The sequence below is a fragment of the Eptesicus fuscus genome, chromosome 1 (assembly GCF_027574615.1).
Source record: "Eptesicus fuscus isolate TK198812 chromosome 1, DD_ASM_mEF_20220401, whole genome shotgun sequence".
NCBI lineage: Eukaryota > Metazoa > Chordata > Mammalia > Chiroptera > Vespertilionidae > Eptesicus > Eptesicus fuscus.
In genome coordinates, this window is record NC_072473.1 from 84,238,729 (window position 1) to 84,259,811 (window position 21,083).

Genomic DNA, 21,083 nt, shown 5'->3' on the forward strand with positions numbered 1-21,083 from the left:
TTAGCCTTAGTCTATTTACAATACTTTTCAGATTCTTCAGGGACTAGCTCAGTCATTCAGATTAGAAAGAACTCAATGTGAGTGTTTACTCCATCACAGGAACTATCCCAGACATTTTGCATATGTAATTTCAAGTAATTCTCACAAAAACACTTCAAGAAGATATTATTATACTAGAGGCCCAGTGCATGAAATTTGTGCACTGGGGAGGAGGGTCCCTCAGCCTGGCCTGCACCCTCTCACAGTCCAGGAGTCCAGTGATCCGTCGACCCGCAGAGGGGGGCCCTGCCCACCTGCCGCAGCGCCAATGGCCAGGTAGCCTGGGCCTCCCTCTGCGGGGTGATTGATTGCCCCAAAGAGGTAGGCCCTGCCCACCTGGTGGGGCTCTGCAATAGATTTCCTGCACAGAGGGAAGCCCAGGTTACCTGCTGCAGTGCTGGAACCAGGCAGCCTGGGCCTCCCCCTGTGCAGGTGATCGATCATGTGGCTCCACGATGGATCTCCCATACAGAGGTAGGCCCTGCCCACCCATCCAGGGCTCCACAATGGATCGCCCCCACAGATGGACGCCCTGCCCACCTGCTGCAGCCCGCTGGTCAGTGGCCTGGGCCTCCCTCTTTGGGGCAATCGTGGAGCCCCGATTGATTGCCCCACTGGCCTGGAGGCCTGGGCTTCCCTCTGAAGGGTGATCATAGGGTGATGGCCAGGCCCCCGACCAATTGCATCACACCCGCCTTGGCTGGCCTGGTGCCAGTGGGTGTCATAGCATGATTGTCTGGATGGTTGTTCTGCTGTTTGGCCGTTCGGTCAATTTGCATATTATGCTTTTTTTATTATAGATATTTTAAACATGAGGACATTTTAGATAAGCAAAATAAGAAATAATTTAAAAAGAAATAATTTCCTTTGAGTACAAATAAATGATTGAAACTCTTGTCTGTCATAAATAACTCACAGTGTAATTGAAAGTCATATTATCCATAATGCATAAGGTATGAATACAGTTTGTAAATAATATTTATACTAGTGGCCCGGTGCATGAAATTCATGCATGGGAGGGAGGGGTTCCTCAGCCTGGCCTGCACCCTCTCCAATCTGGGATTCCTCTCACAATCCAGAGCCACTGGCTCATAAGCGCTCACCTGCCTGCCTGCCTGATGCCCTTAACTGCTCCCTTGCAGGCCTGATGGCCCTAACTGCTCTCCCCTCCTTGTCTGATCCCCCTTACTGCCTATCTGCTCTCCTCTCCTTGCCTGATCCCCCTAACTGCCTATCTGCACTCCCCTCCTGGCCTAAACCCCCTAACTGCCTATGTGCTGGCCCTTACTCTCCGTGCCTTCAGACCCCAGTGCCAGAGTGCTGAGAGCTCTCTGCTGAGGCCCCACCCCCATCCTGACATAACCCCTCTGGGCTGGGCTGTGCCACGGGCCTGCATGCACTTCCGCTGTGAGGCCACCCCCGGCGGCAGCCTCATGTCCTGGTGGCGCAAGTCCCCGCCCCCGTCCTCGCCCCCCAGCTCCTGTGCACGCACACCTTTGACTGGTTGTGACTCGGACATCATAATGGACAAATTAGCATATTCCCTCTTTATTATATAGGATGTCTTGCTTTCAATACATGCCATCATAATAGTCTGTGTTATAGCTTAATATGATCCCCATTTTATTTACAGGGAAATTAAAGTTCAAAAAGGTGAAATTAATTATACAAGATTGTACAGCTAATTATTGATGGTCTGTTAGATTCCAAGGTGCTCTTAACCATTATACTGCTCTATTAACTGATGCACTCATGTAAATGTAATTTACATATTGGGAAGAGATACAAATGTTATTAATCCAAAATTCATTCTGGAAGCATTTTCAAGAAATTATGGCTTTAGTGTTGAGAGAGAAATATGCTTAATATTTTATATTAATATGTTTTAAGCCTCATACAGATAGGAACTATATGACTTCCTGTGGGATTTAGTTTTTGATAGTGTAAAGTTTCTTTTAGAGATTCTCTACTCTGATGTTCTGAAATCTATTCTACAGAAAGCTTTCATTACATAATTACTTTTATTAGCTAATAAATTTGACTCATGCACAATTATTTGAAATAATGTTTCAGTAATTTCTCTGAGTTATCTAACTTTATTCCTCATAATAGAATTACTGAGAAACAGCCTGTCTTTGGAGATTGTAAATGTCAATATCTTCTTCTGATTTCAACTGTTTAGAGCAACAGCTTTCAAGTATGGATTGTTTGCATTTGACAGTAATTGTTCATGTTTTAGCTTAATTCTTTTGGAGGTTTATTGGAAATTACATCTCTGATGAATAAGCAAGTATAATTTTTCTTCTAAAAGTAATTTTGAAGCATAGTAATGATCCCTCCTTTGGGAAAACTGCTATTTTTAACTGCTGTTTTGAAATTCTCTGCTATTACTTGCTAGTCCCTTGTTCCATAAGTCAACTCTGTTATTTTTAGACAGTCTCTTATTCTGTAAAAATAACTTTATTTTTTAACTTAAATAATAGAGAAGATAAACTTAACTTCTGACCTTGCAAGCTAGCCATCTAAAGGGGCTGATACGCTGATACTGATAATAATTCCAATATTCTCATGCCAAGTGTTTCTTTATTATGTATCCAAGGTTACACGTGTCTGTATAGATATGATATATACTCAAGGTTATAAGTTGTCTGTATAGATATGAAAAATGTTTGTTAGGTATGATATATACTCAAGGTTACAAGCTGTCTACAAAAATAACTTACACAAAGACCTAGAAGGATATAAAAAGGGAATACGCCTTCTTGTGTTTGTTCAGAATTTGACAGAGATATTCTGCTCTGAACCTGTGTGCAATAGACGACTTCTAATTAATTAGCTTGTTAAGGTGTCTTATATCTAGCTTGCTGATTGACAATACAACAGTTTGAGGCTTCAAAGTTCTGTGCATAATTTTAAAAAGAAGAAAAATGTCAAATTTCATCAAGGTTTCAAGTAATACACTATATTGTAGAATACCAAAAATATAACTTTCTGCATTTCTAAGATAGCATTGATTTATGCAACATATTGACACAGAAACAAATTTTCATAGCTACTTAAAATTATATATAATAAAGATTTAAAACACAAATATTATATTTATGGATAAATTATATTTTAAATTATTTTTCTTATTATATTTTTTAATTTTTAATTACATTTCAAGTGCAATATTATATTAGTTTCAGGTCTACAACCCAGTGAATAGACATTTATATAACTTATGAAGTTATCACCCTCTAGTACCCATATGACACTATATATAGTTATTACAATATTATTAGTCATGTTCCCTATACTGTACTTTACATTCCCATGAATATTCTGTAACTAGCAATTAATACTTCTTTCTTTTTCTTTAACCCTCACCTGAGGATATGCCTAGAGAGAGGAAGGGAAGGAGGGAGAGAGAGAGAGAGAGAGAGAAACATTAATGAGAGAGAGAAACATGGATCAGTTGCCTTCCATATGCTCCCCAACTGGGAATCAAACCCACAACCCAGGTATTTGCCCTGATCGGAAATTGAACCAGCAACCTTTGGGTGCATGGTATGATGCTCAACCAACTGAACCATTCTGAACAAGCACAAATTTATACTTATTAATCTCTTCAACTTTTTCACCCATCCCTTAAACCCCCTACCATCTGGCAACCATCAAAATGTTCTCTCTATCTATGAGTCTATTTCTGTTCTGGTTATTTATTTATTTTATTTATGAAATTCCACATTTAAGTGAAATCACATGGCATTTGTCTTTCTCTTATTTATTTCACTCAGCACAATACCCTCTAGTTTTATTCATGTTGTTGCTGATGGAAATATTTTATTCTTTTTTATGGCTGAGTCTTATTCACACATTGTATATATACACAATTGTTTTATCCATTCACCTATTGATGGACACTTAGATTGCTTACATATTTTGGCTATGATAAATAACCAGAGGCCCGATGCACTAATTTGTGCACCAGTGGGGTCCCTTGGCCTGGCCTGTGGGGAATGGGCCAAAACTGGCTCTCTGACATCCCCTGAGGGGTCCTGGATTGTGAGAGGGCACAGGCCAGGCCGAGGGACCCCACTGATGCATGATTGAGGTGGGGAGGGACCGTGGGATAGCTCCAGGGAGTTTACGGCCTGTCTCACCCAGTCCTGATCAGCCAGACCCCAGCAGCAAGCTAACCTACCATTCGGAGTGTCTGCCCCCTGGTGGTCAGTGCACATCATAGTGACTGGTTGAATGGTCAAACAAACGGTTGGACACTTAGCATATTAGGCTTTTATATATATAAATGCCACAAGGAACATGGATGATAGATATGTATTTATTGCCATTTTATTATTCATATTTTTGAACCTTTACTTTTTTCTTCTTTTTCTTAAAGAACACATTTCTTATAATACTGGTTTTGGTGGTGATGACCCTTAAGATTTTTCTTGTCTGTGAAGCTTTTTATATGTCCTTTGATTCTAAATGATAGCTGTGCTTGGTAGAGTAATCTTGGATATAGGTCGTTGCATTTCATCACTTTAAATATTTGTTGCCACTCCACTCTGGCTTCCAAAGTTTCTGATGAGAAATCAGCTGACAGTCTTATAGGAGCTCCCTTGTGGATAACTAACTGCTTTTCTCCTTCTGCTTTTAAGATTCTCTCTTGGCATTAATTTTTGGCATTTAATTATGATGTGCCTTGGTGTGGGCCTCTTTGGGTTCATCTTGTTTGGGACTCTGTGCTTCTCTGGACTTGTACATCTATTTCCTTCACCTGCTTAGGGAAGATTTCAGTCATTTCCTCAAATAAATTTTCAATTTCTTGCTCTCTCTCTTCTCTTTCCTGCATCCCCATGATGCCAGTGTTGGCATGCTTAAAGTTGTCTCAAAGGCTCTTTAAGCCATCCTTATTTTAGGGGGATTGTTTTTTTCTTTTTGCCCTTCAGATTGAGTGTCTTCTGCTTCTTTATCTTCCAAATTGAAGTTTGATCCTCTGCTTCATCTACTCCACTTTGGGTTTTCACTAATATATTCTTTATTTCAAGAAGTGTATCCTTCATTTATGACTTGTTCTTTTTTATGTTTCCTATCTCCATTTTATGTTTTCTATCTCTTTGTTAAAGTTCTCACTGAGACCATTGAACATCCTTATGGCCAAATTTTTGTACTCTGCATCTGGTAGATTACTTGTCTACATTTTGTTAAGTTCTTTTTCTGGAGTTTTGTTCTGTTCTTTCATTTGGGACATATTTCCTTCTCTCCTCATTTTGGCTTCCTCCCTGTGTTTGTTTCTATATATTCAGTAGAGCTGCGACATCCCCTGGTCTTGGTAGAGTGGCCTTATGTAGTAAGGGTCTTGTAGGGACTAGTAACACTGCCTCTCAGTTCACCTGAGTGGGGCACTTCAGGTGCATCCCTACCTGTGCGCTGTGTGCATCCTCCTGTTGTAGGTGAGCCTTGATTGCTGTCAATGGAAAGAATTTAGTCCCAGGGTGATAGAACTTGCAGTGACTGCAGCATATGTGCAGGGGCTAACCTCACGGAGCAGGACTCACTTCATCTGGACTCTGGTGCCCACTGAAATTGCCCTCTGATTGTGCCCATCTTGGAGGTGATTGGGTGGTGTTTTGTTTCAGTATGAAGCTGTCCACCATGAACTCGAACTCTGGGGCATCCCAGGACATTCAGGCCAAGGTCAGCCACTGCCTGTGTTTTGCCCAGAGTCACCTGGTATGAGCCACAAAGAGATCTACAAATGACTGCTACTTGTGCTTTGCTCGGGGGTACCTGGTAGAGCCAAAGCTTCAAACAAAGGCAATATATAGCTAGGGACCCCTTAATAAAAAACATGGGGCATACCAAGACTACAATCCCTGCTGGTTTTCATAGCCATAAGTTTAAGGGACTTCTCTTCCCAGCACTAGAACCATGGGCTTCGAGCAGGGGGGAGGGGGTGGAGGAGGGTTGGTGTGGGAATGAGTCTCCTTGCTCCTCAGGAAGACTTCTGTAGCTCAGATATCCCTTCTTGTGGAGAGCAGCCACAGCATTCAGACAGGATCAAGCCTCAGGTTGAGTTGTGGCAAAGCCACATACAAGTCCCAGCTTGGAGGGCAAAGCCCTCTCAGCACAATTATAGCCAAAAGGTTATGGTTGTAAGCTTGACCTTACAGTCCAACCCTGCAGTCCCAGGTAGCTAAGGGATGTGAGCTGCGGGGGGTGCAGCAAGTGCTGCCTAAACAAAGCTTGATAGAGTTTAGAGAATGGCAACAACAGGAAAGCAGCATATTTGAAATTCACAAGAACATTGTAAACACCTTGCCCTTGTTTTGCTTTGTGTGATCTGACTATAAAATAAAGCTTTGTCTTATAGGCTGTGTCACTGTTTCCTCATCCAGGCACAGTGATCTACCTGGTCCCAACTGTATTCTCTGGTCTGTTTTCTTTAATCCTTCACCGCCCCTTTTCAGGTTCACCCCTGGCTGTGCTGGACATGGTTCAAGTGGCACACAACATGGGGCCTGATTACAGGGGAATTATAATTGTAAAGTGAAAGGACGCTCCAGTGAAGCACATGCAGAAAGCGAAAGTAAGATAGGGAGTGAGGTTTGGTAGCAGATGGGTGTAAAACATGGGAAATTCAGGATCTCAGGAAAGGGATCTCTAAAACAATGCTCAAAGAAGCGTAGTCAAATTCTTAATTTTTTAAATTTTGCTAAGGACTATAAAGTAAAAAATGGAAGTCCTGGTCAGCAGGATGCTTAAAGCTAAGCCAGGGCATTTTGCTAAGGACTATAAAGCTGAAAATGGAAGTCTAAAGGACTGAAATGTAAATAGCAAAGGTACTAACTGAGATATTGCTTAGCATTAAAATTTTAACCTTTATAACAAAGAAACCATAGGTGACATAAGTAGAACATAATTGTCATTTAAAGAAATTTAGAGATAGTTAAACTATATATTAAATGCCATATTTAAAAGAGAAAATTGAAGGTGATTTAAGAGAGGCCTTCAAATACATGGCACAGGAAAGATTGCATCATTTGAAGCCAAATTACTCTTAACAGCATTATTAGCTCAAGATAGGCAATTGTTAATTTAGAAGTCATAGGATAAAATTTTGGAGAAAGATTAGAAACTAGAAGATAGAAAATGAGAAGATAACAAGTTTAGTGGAAAACTAGAAGATAGAAAATAAGATATAGATTAAGTAGAAAACTAGGTGATAGAAAATGAGATATAGATTAAGGAGAAAATTAGAAGATAGAAAATGAGATACAGATCAAGTAGAAAACTAGAAATAGAAGATAGTACAGGAACAAAAATAAAGAGAAAATTAATTTTTTAATAATTTATATGCTCATGGGCACTGGCCCTCATGGGGCTTTGCAGGCTCAGTTAAAGTGTAAAACTTATAAAGGTTGCAACCCCGGGAAGTTTAAACAAAGGCCAGCCAAGCCTGCCTATAATTAACAAACCATTATCTTCCCCACCTGAGGCAAAGTGGGAGGGGAAGGAAAAAAAACTTAAAATTGGATATATTTGACAGCTTTTCCAAATGTAATATTTCAAGAATTTAACTGAGAAACAGCTTTGTGACATCTCATGGGCCCTGAGGTGACACAAAGATCTACTCTCTTCCTAAAAGAAATATTTTTTGGACAATGGATTAGACCAGATCCAGTAATGATGCAGGCAGAGGTTATGTTTGTATCTTTCTAGAGGAAGCAGCACAGCCAATTTGGGTACCAGAGCATTTCATGTGTCACTGCAATGGACCCAGAGAAGCTCCTTGTCCCTCCGTTCAATAGACTGAGAGTTGCCCTGATGATAGCGATGCTGAAAAATAAGATAATGAAGGCTATGCAAGGGGCTGAGGTTCCAAGTTGGGGTCAGCTGAAGAAGTTAACAACTGAGGCCCAGCAGATGGTAGAAAAGCAAGGAGTGGAAGCTACTCCCTCAGCCATGTTTCTGGCTATGATAGCATTGGTGAGCTGCCAGTTTTTTGTAAAGTCTTGCACAGCCAAATATGAGGACTCCGAGTAGATATACACCAGCAGCAAAAGAAACTTTCATTTTGTGGAAACAGTCCTGAAAATGTTAGCATATCTATGGTTTGGCTTCTCTCTTGTTGCTGTGTTGCATGGACATTATTTTGTTATTGTTTTGTTATTAACCAGGGTTTTGTCCTTGATGTTTTGGTTATGCTGTGAAATTGGCCTAAAGCTTTTGATGCCGAGTAAACAGGAGCAATTTTTTATTTTTATGGTTATTGTATTAGCTTAAAATTTTAGATTATTCCTAATTTTGGAATAACCCTTATAAGTCCAAGTGATTGTGATGAATAATGTAAATAGAAGTGATTTAAAACAAAAAAAGTAGGAGATGTGGAGAGCAGCCACAGTGTTTGGATAGGATCAAGCCTCAGACTGAGTTGTGGCAAAGCCACATACAAGTCCCAGCTTGGAGGGCAAAGCCCTCTCAGCACAATTATAGCCAAAGGGCTATGGTTGTAAGCTTGACCTTATAGTCCAATCCTGCAGTCCTAGGTAGCTAAGGGATGTGAGCTGCGGGGGGTGCAGCAAGTGCTGCCTAAACAAAGCTTGATAGAGTTTAGAGAATGGCAACAACAGGAAAGCAGCATATTTGAAATTCACAAGAACATTGTAAACACCTTGCCCTTGTTTTGCTGACTATAAAATAAAGCTTTGTCTTACAGGCTGTGTCACTGTTTCCTCATCCAGGCACAGTGATCTACCTGGTCCCAACTGTATTCTCTGGTCTGTTTTCTTTAATCCTTCACCGCCCCTTTTCAGGTTCACCCCTGGCTGTGCTGGACATGGTTCACCTTCTGATTTTTAACCACCACATGTAAGTGTGGGACAATCTGGTTCTGTGTCTCCATCCTTCGTACCAATCTTAATGTGGTTTCTTCTTTATATTCTTAGTTATATCTTCTGTTCAGCTAGATTTTATGAAGTTCTGAATGATGGTTGTTCTGGAGCTTAGCTGTGATTTTGATGTGGTTGTGGGAGGTTCTGAGTACTGTGTTTACCTATGCTGCCATCTTGACTGGAAGCCCAATTTTAAATTATTATACATATAAAATTTTATTTTATTGAGGTTTAATTTCCCATTGTAACATTCAGCCTCAGTAAATGCTCAACTCAAGGGTTTTGAATAAATTTAGAGTTGGTCAATCATCTCAATTCATTCTAGAACATTTCAGTCACCCCTCTTGACATTTAATCTTCATTCCTACACACAGAAAATCCTTATTCTTATTTCTGCCCTTAAAGTTTTGTGTTTTCTAGACATTTCAAATATAAACAAAATTATACAATATGTATTTTTTATGCCTGAATTATTTCACTTAGCATAAGGTGTTCAAGTTTCATCTATGTTGCAGCATGTGTCATTATTTCATATCTTCATATAAATTAATAATATTCCATTGTATGGATATACCAAATTTTATATATTCATTCTCAGTTGAGAGACATTTGAATGCTTTATAGTTTTTGGCTATTATAAATAATGTTGCTATAAACATTTATGCACAATAAATGCATAAACGGGCAGTCGGACATCTCTCGCAGGGTCCCATATTGGACAGGGTACAGGCTGGGCTGAGGGACAACCCCCCTCCATGCATGAATTTCATGCACCGGGCCTCTAGTATTTTAATATTGCTATTTGCCCTTTCTCTACAATAGAAGTGTCAGAGATGAAAGAAAATTAGTAAAGTGTATATGAAAATATATAAATTTATTAATAAATAAACAATCACAAAATGATATAATAACAAAAACATGATATAAAACAACAAAAACATGATGTAAAAATAACACTGATACAAACAATGACTGATAAATTGATTAAACTTATTCTAATATCTCCCTGTATACTACATTAAGAGTGAAAACACTTTCAGTGTGCTTGACTAATTTCGCTTGTGATGAAGTATTTACAACATTAACTTTAATGTCACATGCTCTTCAAACTCAAGAGGAAGCAACATATAACTGACCATGTGTAAAAACGGGTTCAGGTAGGAATATTCCTACTCTGTTTAGAGTTTGTCCTTGTGATTTATTAATAGTCATCGCAAATGCTGGCATCATGGGAAACTGTCGTCGAATTAATTTAAATGGGAGGCTAGTGTCTGATGGGGACAAATCAATTCTCGGAATCAGAACAACCTCTCCTTCTGTAGATCCTGTTAATACTTCAGCTTCAATAATGTTAGGTCGCAATATTTTGATAATAAATCTAGTACCATTAAAAAGACCCCATTTACTATTAAGATTTCTCAGTAGCATGATGATTTCACCCACTTTCAATTTTAATTTATGACATAGCATTCCCAAAGGAGTAATACTATTGAGAAATTCGATGGGAAAATTTTCCTTCTCAGCATCATCCGTTGAATCAATTGAATCATCACTCAAATATGTGTGAAAATCTCCATCGAGTATATCCAAAATTTTTTCATTTAATTTATGAACATGCTCATTTTTAGGACAAAGAATCGCACATTTAGATATATTTTAATATTATCTATAGATATAGTATTTCCAAAGATAGCTTCAATAATAGATCCGTTACGAATCATTTCACAGGGGAGTTCAACAACATTAATTCCTAAATGAAAACTGCTATCAAGTTTGCCATCTCCAAGTTTTACTAACCATTTTCTATAAGCAAAATCCTCTGATCTCATATTTGTTTTAAGAGACAACTTTCTGAAACATCCCCAAACATTACAGTACTTTAAACTCGTTTGTACTATGGCTGATTGCATAGCATGCAGCACAATACTGAGACATTGTCCAACATCCCCTCTGAGAAGGAGAACTTTTCCACCAAATGCAACATTCAAATTCATAATTTCTCTTAGTAATCTGTCTATGGCATTTATAGCATGACTGGATGCCAGGATTCACTCATCAATAATGAGAAGTTTGGCCTTTTTAATGGTTTTAGCAACTTCACTCTTGATATCAAGTCTAGAAATTGAATTTTCATTTAATGGAATTGGTAATTTATATTGGGAATGAAAGGTTCTTCCACCAAGAAGTAAATTTGCAGCAATTCCTGTAGACGCTGTGGGTAAAACAGTACCACCATGACCTCTAATATAATGTATTAAAACTTTGTAAAGATATGTTTTTCCACTACCACCTGGACCATCCAAGAAAAAGCATTTGGGGTATACAGTTTGATCTTCAATGACTGAGCTTATAGTCTGAAAGGCTGCCAACTGTTCATTCAGAGAATTTATCAAAACCTTTGCCTGTTGTTGCTCATACGATTCATTACATGTATTTGTATCCATTAATAAAGGGTAGTTTGGAAGTTTGAAATGTGAACATTTCATTCCATGCAATATGAATACCTCTTGAATTTCGTTAAGGGCATGCATTTCACAGTTCACACAGGTACCTTCTCTTCGGTGTAATTTCCAACAAAAATCTTCAATAAAATAAGATTTATTCTCATCCCATAATTTGTCTGCATAAGAAGGACATCCAAACACACACATATATGCAAAAAGTTGCCGTAGTTGTTTGGGCATATTAAGGACGATTGCATCGTCAATCCTATCTTTCCAGATAGTGTCATTGATTAATAATCATCTATGTTTAGCAGCTTCATGAAATGTATCATAAATTACACCTCCTACAGTTCACAGATCATCAAAACTTATCGCACCTTTTACATGCAGAAGCAAAAGTCTAAGGCAGTGGTTCTCAACCTTCCTAATGCCGCGACCCTTTAATACAGTTCCTCATGTTGTGGTGACCCCCAACCATAAAATTACTTTTGTTGCTACTTCATAACTGTAATTTTGCTACTGTTAATGAATTATAATGTAAATATCTGTGTTTTCCGATCTTCGTAGGTGACCCTGCTAGCGGTTCTCAACCTGTGCTGCTGTAGAGCCTAAGACCATCGGAAAACACAGATATTTACATTACAATTCATTAACAGTAGCAAAATTATAGTTAAGAAGTAGCAACGAAAATAATTTTATGGTTGGGGGTCACCACAACATGAGGAACTGTATTAAAGGGTCGTGGCATTAGAAAGGTTGAGAACCACTGGTCTAAGGTAATATCATTCTGGTTCTCTAAAGCTCACAATGAACAGTCTACCTAATACTTTATTCCCGTCCTTTTGGCATTTTCTTCACAAAGAGTTATTAAACACATAATGTTGTGGAACCTCCCAATAAAAATAATTACTTGCGTCGGAATCTTCTCTATTCAATAAAAACCAAGCCATCAAAGTTGAGTTATGTCTTTTAGCCCTATCTATAACTTCAGCAAAATCATTGGTATGAAAATACAAATTTTGTTCATTTGGCAAATGAATAGCTAATCTTGTGATTGCATGAAATTGGTCATGCATTCACATTGCAAAAAGTCTCCAAACAGCCTCAGGAGCGCTCACATACCTGGAGTCAATGAAATCCTGTACTTTGTCATGATTAATAATATTTTTTCAGAAATTTGAATATTTGCAGAATCGTGCTCTTTAGAGATGTATTTAAATAAATATTTGACACTCTTAATCAATGTGCAGACTTCAATGTTTATATGACAGTTATATTTAAGGCACAAACACGGGTTATAAGGGACAATTCAAGTGTTATTGACAACTTTATTTCCAATAGACATGTTGCTACCAGATCTTCGTTTGTATTTGGGATATCCATTAATATTTCCAATGGTCGCATTTTGAAATTCTTTCAGATATTCCTTTGAACATTTTCCATTTTATATACATGGATTATTTGGATTTTGTATTTCACATGGGCCATGTACCATATTTGATTTTATAATTTGAAAAAGTTTAAGACACTGGTCTTCATCTGGAATTTCTGCCTTAACTATATGGTCAATGTCATCTTCTGTTCGTAATTTGGATTCACTATCTAATATCAATAATATGTGAGTGTGAGGCAGTTTGCGTTTCTGAAATTCAATGACATGAATTTTACCTATTACTTTGCCAAATAAATGGAATTTACATATATCATTTAAAAGAGCATTCAGCTTCATATTAAAAACTCTGACTACCAAGTCAGGTCTGTTTTCAACTTTTTGGCAGCATTGTAAATTGTTTGTAATATCTGTCCATTTGGGGTTGCACGTCATGGTTATGAATAAATTGGGTTTGCCAAACTTCGTTATAATTGCCATAGCATTCTTATATCACTGCTGCATATTTCTGGGACTACCCTCAAAAGATGATGGAGCCCTAACTGGTTTGGCTCAGTGGATAGAGAGTCGGCCTGCAGACTGAAGGTCCCAGGTTCAATTCCAGGCAAGGGCATGTACTTTGGTTGCAGGCACATCCCCAGTAGGAGGTGTGCAGGTGGTAGCAGATCAATGTTTCTCTCTCATCGATGTTTCTAACTATCTCTCTCCCTCTGTCTCTGTAAAAAAAAAAATCAATAAAATATATATTTTTTAAAAGATGATGGAAGTATTATCGTTTTACCAATCAGCACATTGTCATTTTCAGATCGAGATGTGAGATAATCCATCAAACCACTATATTTTTCAACTCTCAACTTAGATTGGTTTGCTTTAATGAAATTTATCTGATTGGCTTCCATTTTTGAATATGAATCAACAATATACGGTTGAGTTAATTTTCCTGAATTTAAAATAGGATTGAACGTGTCCCGCACAGAGAGATGAAATCCATAATACTGCATTTGTGTGACTTGTGTCCTTACATTTTGGGTCGTGTTATTGTTGATTACACTGTTGTCTCTGAGTCTTAATGCAATATTTGTTCCCCAGCCTTTTTCACCATGTGGAAAAAGAATAGGCTATGTCATTGCATCTAATGTAGGGAATAGGATACTGATTTGTTTCATTTTAGTGGCATTTAGATTATTGGGATCTGGTTTACAATGAATGAGCAAGTCCCTTTCAAAAGGAGGTTCTCCATTTGTTTCTGAATATGATGGCAACTTTGGTTACATGGGGATAATTATATCTACCTGGGTCACTGTTATGATCGTATTTAATCGCCATTGTTACTTCCGTGGGAGCAATACCTTTTGCTGCTGCTTCAGATTGGGCTTTCTTTTCTACCTCATGTAGCATCTTGTATGATTTTGTTAATTCACTTATTTCATGCATGAGGTTGTTGATGTTGATCATGAGTCTTTCTGAGCAGCCTTGGTTTTCTGGCATTTGCTAATCTTTTACTCGTCACTTTGGCCGTATCCAAAATATAGAGTTGAGCAAACTTCTGAGAAACACCATCCTAAGGATGTAAAGTTCCAGTATGGTGATAAGCTTGTCCATGTATTGAAAACAGTATGGCCCATATCCTGATGGTGATGCAATATTTTCACCCATTGAAGCAAAAGCACTATTAATTGAACGAATATTTTCCATGAAATTTTTACTATCAGAATCTTCGTTTATCATTAAATTTTTAAAATATGCTGGGTATTCTGGAAAATGTATATCATTTAGACAAACTTTATCTTTGCTACAATATTGAGTAAATTTTCCATCAGATGGTTTTTCATCAGAGAAATTTAGTGATAGGCAAAATTGACATCTAGCGTCATTCCACCACAACTATGTTCAATAATTGCATCCTCATTTACTCCATTTTCTCTGTGAAGGCAGTTCCTACCAGTATTCTAGTACTTGTTGATGACTGTTCTTTAGACATATTCTGTCATTGCTGATGCCTTCTTTCAACTTCAGAGTCACATTGGTCTTCAGACATTTTCTGTTGATGATGCTGGCTTCTTTTGGCTGCAGAGGTACGCTGTGCTAATAGTTGGTCTTCAGACATTTTCTGTCAATAACACTGGCTTCTTTTGGCTGCAGAAGTACATTCTGCCAATCACTGGTCTTCAGATACATTCTGTCGCTGATGCCGGCTTCTTTCGGCTTCAGAGGAACATTGTGCTAATAGTTGCTCTTTAGACATATTCTGTTGATGCTGCCACTTTCTTTTGGCTGCAGAGGTACATTGTGCCAATCGTTGGTCTTCAGACATATTCTGTCGCCAACAATGGCTTCTTTTGGCTTCAGAGGTATCTTGTTCCAATAGTTGGTCTTTAGACATATTCCCTCCTCCCTGCTGTCAAGGTCCAGGGTGCAGGTGAATAGAATTCTTGGCTGGCAGGCCGGTGACAGTAAGCTATCCAATGGCTGATTCTGCAAGGAATAGGGCTCCCTCCTCCCTCCTGTCAGGGTCCTGTTTGAAGGCCAGCCATGCCCCCAATCTCATGAGACCCAGAGTTCCACCGCACTGGCTGGCCGGGGCCCACATTTCAGTTCCTGGCCCCCACAGGCCTCTCTTCCATCCAGGCCTCTTCAGGCCCAGTCTGTTTTTTTTTCCATCTCTCCATCCCAGTCTCTCCCAGTCTGTCTCTCTTTGCTTTTCTCAGCAGTCCTCCAGGCCTCTCTGCCACCCTGTCTTCCTCTTCTTCTTTCCTGGATGGGAGGGGGTGGGGCCAGTGGGGGCAGCTCCACCCTCTGCCTGCCCTCCCTTCCATCCAGGCCTCTTCAGGCCCTGTCTGTTTTGTTTCCTCATTCTGAGAGAGTTGGAAGGGAGGGAAAGAAAGGGAGAAAAGGCTGTGAGCTGGTGGGCACTGGGTGTGTCTGTGTGTGTGTGCGGTTGTGAGTGAGTGTGAGTGCCAGCCCCGCCTCCCCCCTCCCCATCTCCAAGTCTCCACTGCCACAAGTCCCCACCCACCAGAGCCTGCTTCGCACACAGCCTGGGCATTAGGTTGAGCCTCTGGTCATTGTGAATGTGACAGACCCAGGGTTTTTATATATTAGGATTATAGCCATCCTTTTGGGCTTAAAGTGGTATTTTATTGTGGTTTGTATTTGTATTTCTCTAATGGCTGAGGATGTTGATTATCATTTCACATGCTAATAGGCTACTAGCACATCTTCTTTGGATAAATGTCTGTTTATATACTTTTTACATTTTTAAAATTGAGTTGTTTGTACTCTTAATATTATGCTGTGGGAGTTTGTTATATATTCTGGAGAAAATCCTTTATCAGATATAGGATTTAAAAATATTTTCTAACCTTGTTGTTTTTGTTTGTGGTGGTTTTTTGGGTGTGTGTGTCTGTAAAATGGGAAAGAGTTATTTTTGCTGGGTGGCCTTAGTATGCCATTTTGTCATTAGCCATTTTGCATCTCCATTTCTGAATTTCAAAAGGAAATTTTATACTACATAGGTACTTACAACAAAAGGGTTAAATATAGCACATACTTTGGATGCAACAATTTTACTAAAAAAACTCAGGGAGAAAACATTATTTCTATTAAAAAATAATATTTTAGCTTTCAAATTTAGTGTTAATTCTCTCTTTCTCCTAAACAGAATTTGTATTTACTCTTTGTATATGTGTTCTTTTAAAAGTGCTGTGGTTGATGTTAATATCTTTTGATGTTCTATAACATATAATGGGGATATTATGACAAATGTCTCCTGTTTCAGCATCAAATATTCTGACTTCTAAGCAAGCTCTACTACCTCTTTATTATGCATGAATGATGTGTAAGATAACCCAGCAGTAAAATTTTGATAACATGAAAACCCACTGTATTTAAATATTTTATAATTATAACTTGCATATTTTTGTGCTTTCTTCAAATAGGATAAAGCCATCTTATATTTTTTATGTTTTTTTATTTTTTATTACTGAAGAGAAACTCAGGATCAGAACGACTAGCTTAGTCAAAGTCACTCAGCTAGTTAATAGCAAAATCATCATAATGAAAGTCCTTATGAATGGTTATTATTGTTACAATTCTTTTACATTATTCTCAACTCAAGGTAGAGAGAATATTATACTAGAATAAATAAGCCTGCATTAAACTTATTCCCTATAAAACACATTTAAATTGTATTTAAATAAAATATTGTACCCTAGATAAATCCTGAGTTATTATTTCCTTCTTGTAAGAACTTTGTAATTCAAAGGGGGCATTTCTAGTATTAATCCTATCTAATAAAGAGGGAATATGCAAATTGACTATCACTCTAACACACAAGATGGCCACCCCCATGTTGTCAAAGATGGCCACCCCTATGTGAACACAGGATGGCCGCCACAAGATGGCTGGCAGGGGAGGGCAGTTGTGGGCTATCAGGTCAGCAGGGGAGGACAGTTGGGAGGGACCAGGCCTGAAAGGGAGAGCAGTTGGGGGCAACCAGGTCAGCAGGGGAGGGCAGTTAGGGGCAATCGGGCCAGCAGGGGAGAGCAGCTAGAGGCGACCAGGCTGACAAGGGAGGGAAGTTAGGGGTGACCAGGCTGGCAGGGGAGGGCAGTTGGGAGTGACCAGGCCTGCAGGGGAGGGCAGTTAGGGGTGACCAGGCTTGCAGGGGAGGGAAGTTAGGGGCGACTGAGCCAGCAGTGGAAGGAAGTTAGGGGGAATCAGGCCAGCAGGGGAGCAGTTGGCGTCGATCAGGCTGGCAGGGGAGTGGTTAGGGGGTGATCAGGCTGGCAGGCAGGCGAGTGGTTGGGAGCCAGCAGTCCTGGATTGTGAGAGGGATGTCCGACTGCCCACTGGGATCGAGCCTAAACGGGCAGTCGGACATCCCTCAAGGGGTCCCAGATTGGAGAGGGTGCAGGCTCGGCTGAGGGACACACACAGCCCCCCCCCCATGCACTAATTTTGGGAACTGGGCCTCTAGTATTACTAATAATAGATTAGAGAGTTTACTTTGAATAACTTAATTGGTATGTTAACTTTTCTAATCTAGTTCTTATTTTATTCCTTTGTCAAATAGATATGATGTATGTTTTTGGAAATGATTCATGAGTGAAGATAATATGTGATAGTATATAAAGAAATATAAATAAAAATATAAATGTATTTTTTCTTCTTTTGATTATTAGCAATTTTTTACAGCTTAAGATGTGTTAGACATTTGCACATTATTTAAAAACAAATTTCAATATGACTTTTTCTTTTAAATATATGGATTTTTAATCTCAGATATTAAAAGAGCTGAAATTACAATAGTAATTTAAACAACATAAAACTTCACGAACAATTTACTTATGGCTAAACACATTAAATAATTCACTTTTCAATTCCACAGGTAATTCTATCCTTCAAAATAATCAATAATTTGTAAAATAAAATGGGAATATTGATTTGAGGTTCTTCGTAATTTAAAAACAAAATCCTGTTTTTCAAATTTAACATCTAAAATTTATAACTATTTAATATTTTCATTTTGGCCTTAACTAAAATATTTAACTAAAAATTAGAATAGACAAATCTATTGTTTTCGTTGTTCTTATTTTTTTCAACTAAACAGCATCATCTTCAGGTGGAATTGGTTCATTTAGTTTAAAATCTACTTCATGTTTACTAAGTCGGTCATAAAAATGTCAGAGATAGATCAGTTAGTTAGTTGTAGAAAAGGATTGATTTTCCACTTTCCATAGGAATAAATGTGTTTACTTTCCAGTTTCATTACAAAGGTGGAAATACAACATATCTTCTCATTCCAGTGGGAAAAAGCTTCCAATAAAGTTTATTTCCATTCTTTTCCAACTTTAAAAGGGTGATTTTTAGACAATAAATTAATTTCATTCCTCAGAACTTTGTAATATAAAAATGGATTTTCTGACACAGAGAGTGAGCAGACTATGAACATTTGTGATTCATGCTGTAGACAGAAAGGCTTAAATGAAAGGACAATTAAATCACTTTAGGGAGATAAATCTGAGGAAAAATGAAGACATCTCCTTCCTCTAATATTACTCTGGAAATGGTGGTACAGTTTATTTGTTTATTTTTTGTTTTCACAGAGCATTAGCTGAGATAATATAGCAAGAGGCAAAGGTTATATTTTTTATTTTATTGTTCAATGAAAATCCCTGTATTGATTTATATGAAATGTTTCATATTTTGTGATCTTGAACTCAGCTCCTCCCATTGACATACCAATCTACCTCTACGAATAGAACAATTTCCTCTGAAAGAAACCCAGAAAGTAGCTAAGAGACTTCTACATATCAGGCAAATGAGAATATACCCACATTGGTATGGTAGGAAAGGCTGGCATGCAGTCTCCCCATAAGTCTATCCCAGGCACAGCTACATATAATTGGCAGGGAATCCCCAACTTCCAACTTCTCCCTGAGGATCAAAAGACAGACAACAGCTATTGCCTCAACTATTAAGACTTTCACATGAGGAGTGAGTTCCTGAAGACACCTACCTCAAATTCAACAGAGCTAGTGTCCCTGATATTCATAAGATTATAAAAAACAAAGAAACCGGTTTTAGTGGGCTCACAAGGACTCCCTATGTCTATTCCTCCCTGGGTTCTGCACAGAAGGTAAGAAACACCCATCTCCTAGTCTTTCCCTAACAGAGGCCTATTTGCATACTTCAAAAATTGCTGCCTGAGGGCCAGGACTGCTTAAGACTTCTTAACTCAGGTGTCAAAATGTGTCACAGAATTAGAGGAGACAGCACTTCCATCTCAGTGTGACCCACCCCTCTGTTCTCTTAATATTGTTTTGTTCAAATTGTTTTTATAAAAGATGAATTGTTAACTAATATGTAACCCATGGATAGAAACATATTTGTTTAAGAGTTCCAGCAACTACCTTCAGAGGAGGAGGCTGATTCCAGCACCCAGAGGGTTTCAGCTCCAGGAGACTTATTATCTCTCAAGCATAAAAACTGGACCTCTGCTTAACCAGGTTCCAGATAATCATTGGAATAGACTGTGCTGACTTACACGAAGATAACTTTCAACCCCCTCCTCCTGATTTATTTGTTCTGTTTTCCCTCTCCCTCCTAATAAAAACCCCTGTCTGCACTCAGATGTTAGGGGGGTCTTTGGGAAGGGAGTCTGCCATCTTCTCAGGCTGCCAGCAATTGAGTAAATCTTTCCTTATATCAGCACTGTCTCTCCAGGATTGGCTTTCAAAACAGTAGGTAGCCAAACCTGTTTGGTATCATCAGCACTGTGTTATCACCTGAAGATTTATGGCAGCAGGTAAGGACATGATTGGCATTGATGTTTACATCTCTGTGAGGGATCCAACACCATCAGAAATGGCAGATGTGAAGCGTCATATGACAGCTTTGTAAATACAAATAATAAACAGTTATTGTGCACTTTATGACAGCTAAAGTAAATACCTCCTTTGACTGGTCTGTTAATTGGAAATAATTTTAAAAATACCTTTCATATTTAAGAAGTGGTTTTGCAAATAATAATAAGCATATATTGAGTACTAATTATTCATCAACATTTTTATGATACTTTATCTAATTGCCTTTATCACTTTCATTTTCCTTTCTTCCCTCTGTTTCTGTTTCAACAACAAATGTATCTCTGCCCTTAGAACAACTTTCCATTCTGTATTCGACACAATAAGACCTTCCCACTTCTGGTTTTGAAGCAGATAGCATCTTTTCCCTGCTCAACACCATTTAAAGATGTGGAACCTGATAAATACAGAGGATAAATTACTTGCTCATGTTATGCAGTTAGGGAATCGTCAGACTTATGTGATTCGAGGAGTCAGGCTCAATTATTTAGCCATGCTACTTTCAGATCTTAGATGTCAATGAATGAAAGTGTCAATCAATGGAAATTGGAGTACTAGTAAATAGGCTAGCCAAAGGAGTGGTGACTAAAGCTATCAGACTCATTTTAAATCTCACAAGAAAACCATTTAGTAGTGTAAGGTTCGAGGCGCAGGAAATGGGAGTCGGAGACCAAGACATATTAAAGGGGAGGTTTATTCCGCAGTAACAAGCGAGATTCATTACGGAGGAGGTAGAGAATCCAGGATTAGAGGAGGTGGAGGAGGAGATGGAGGGACCCAACCGGGCTGTCTCCGCAGATGGAGAGTCCAAGAAAACAGCGGCAATGGAGGGGTGGGGACGGCCTTTTGAGGGAAGGAACAGGAAGGGGTTGGGCCCAGGGCTGAACGGGATGGGGTGGGCCCCAGGGCACTCGGCACATGCTGATTGGTGGTTCAATGTCTCCGGATGTCTCGGCAGTGG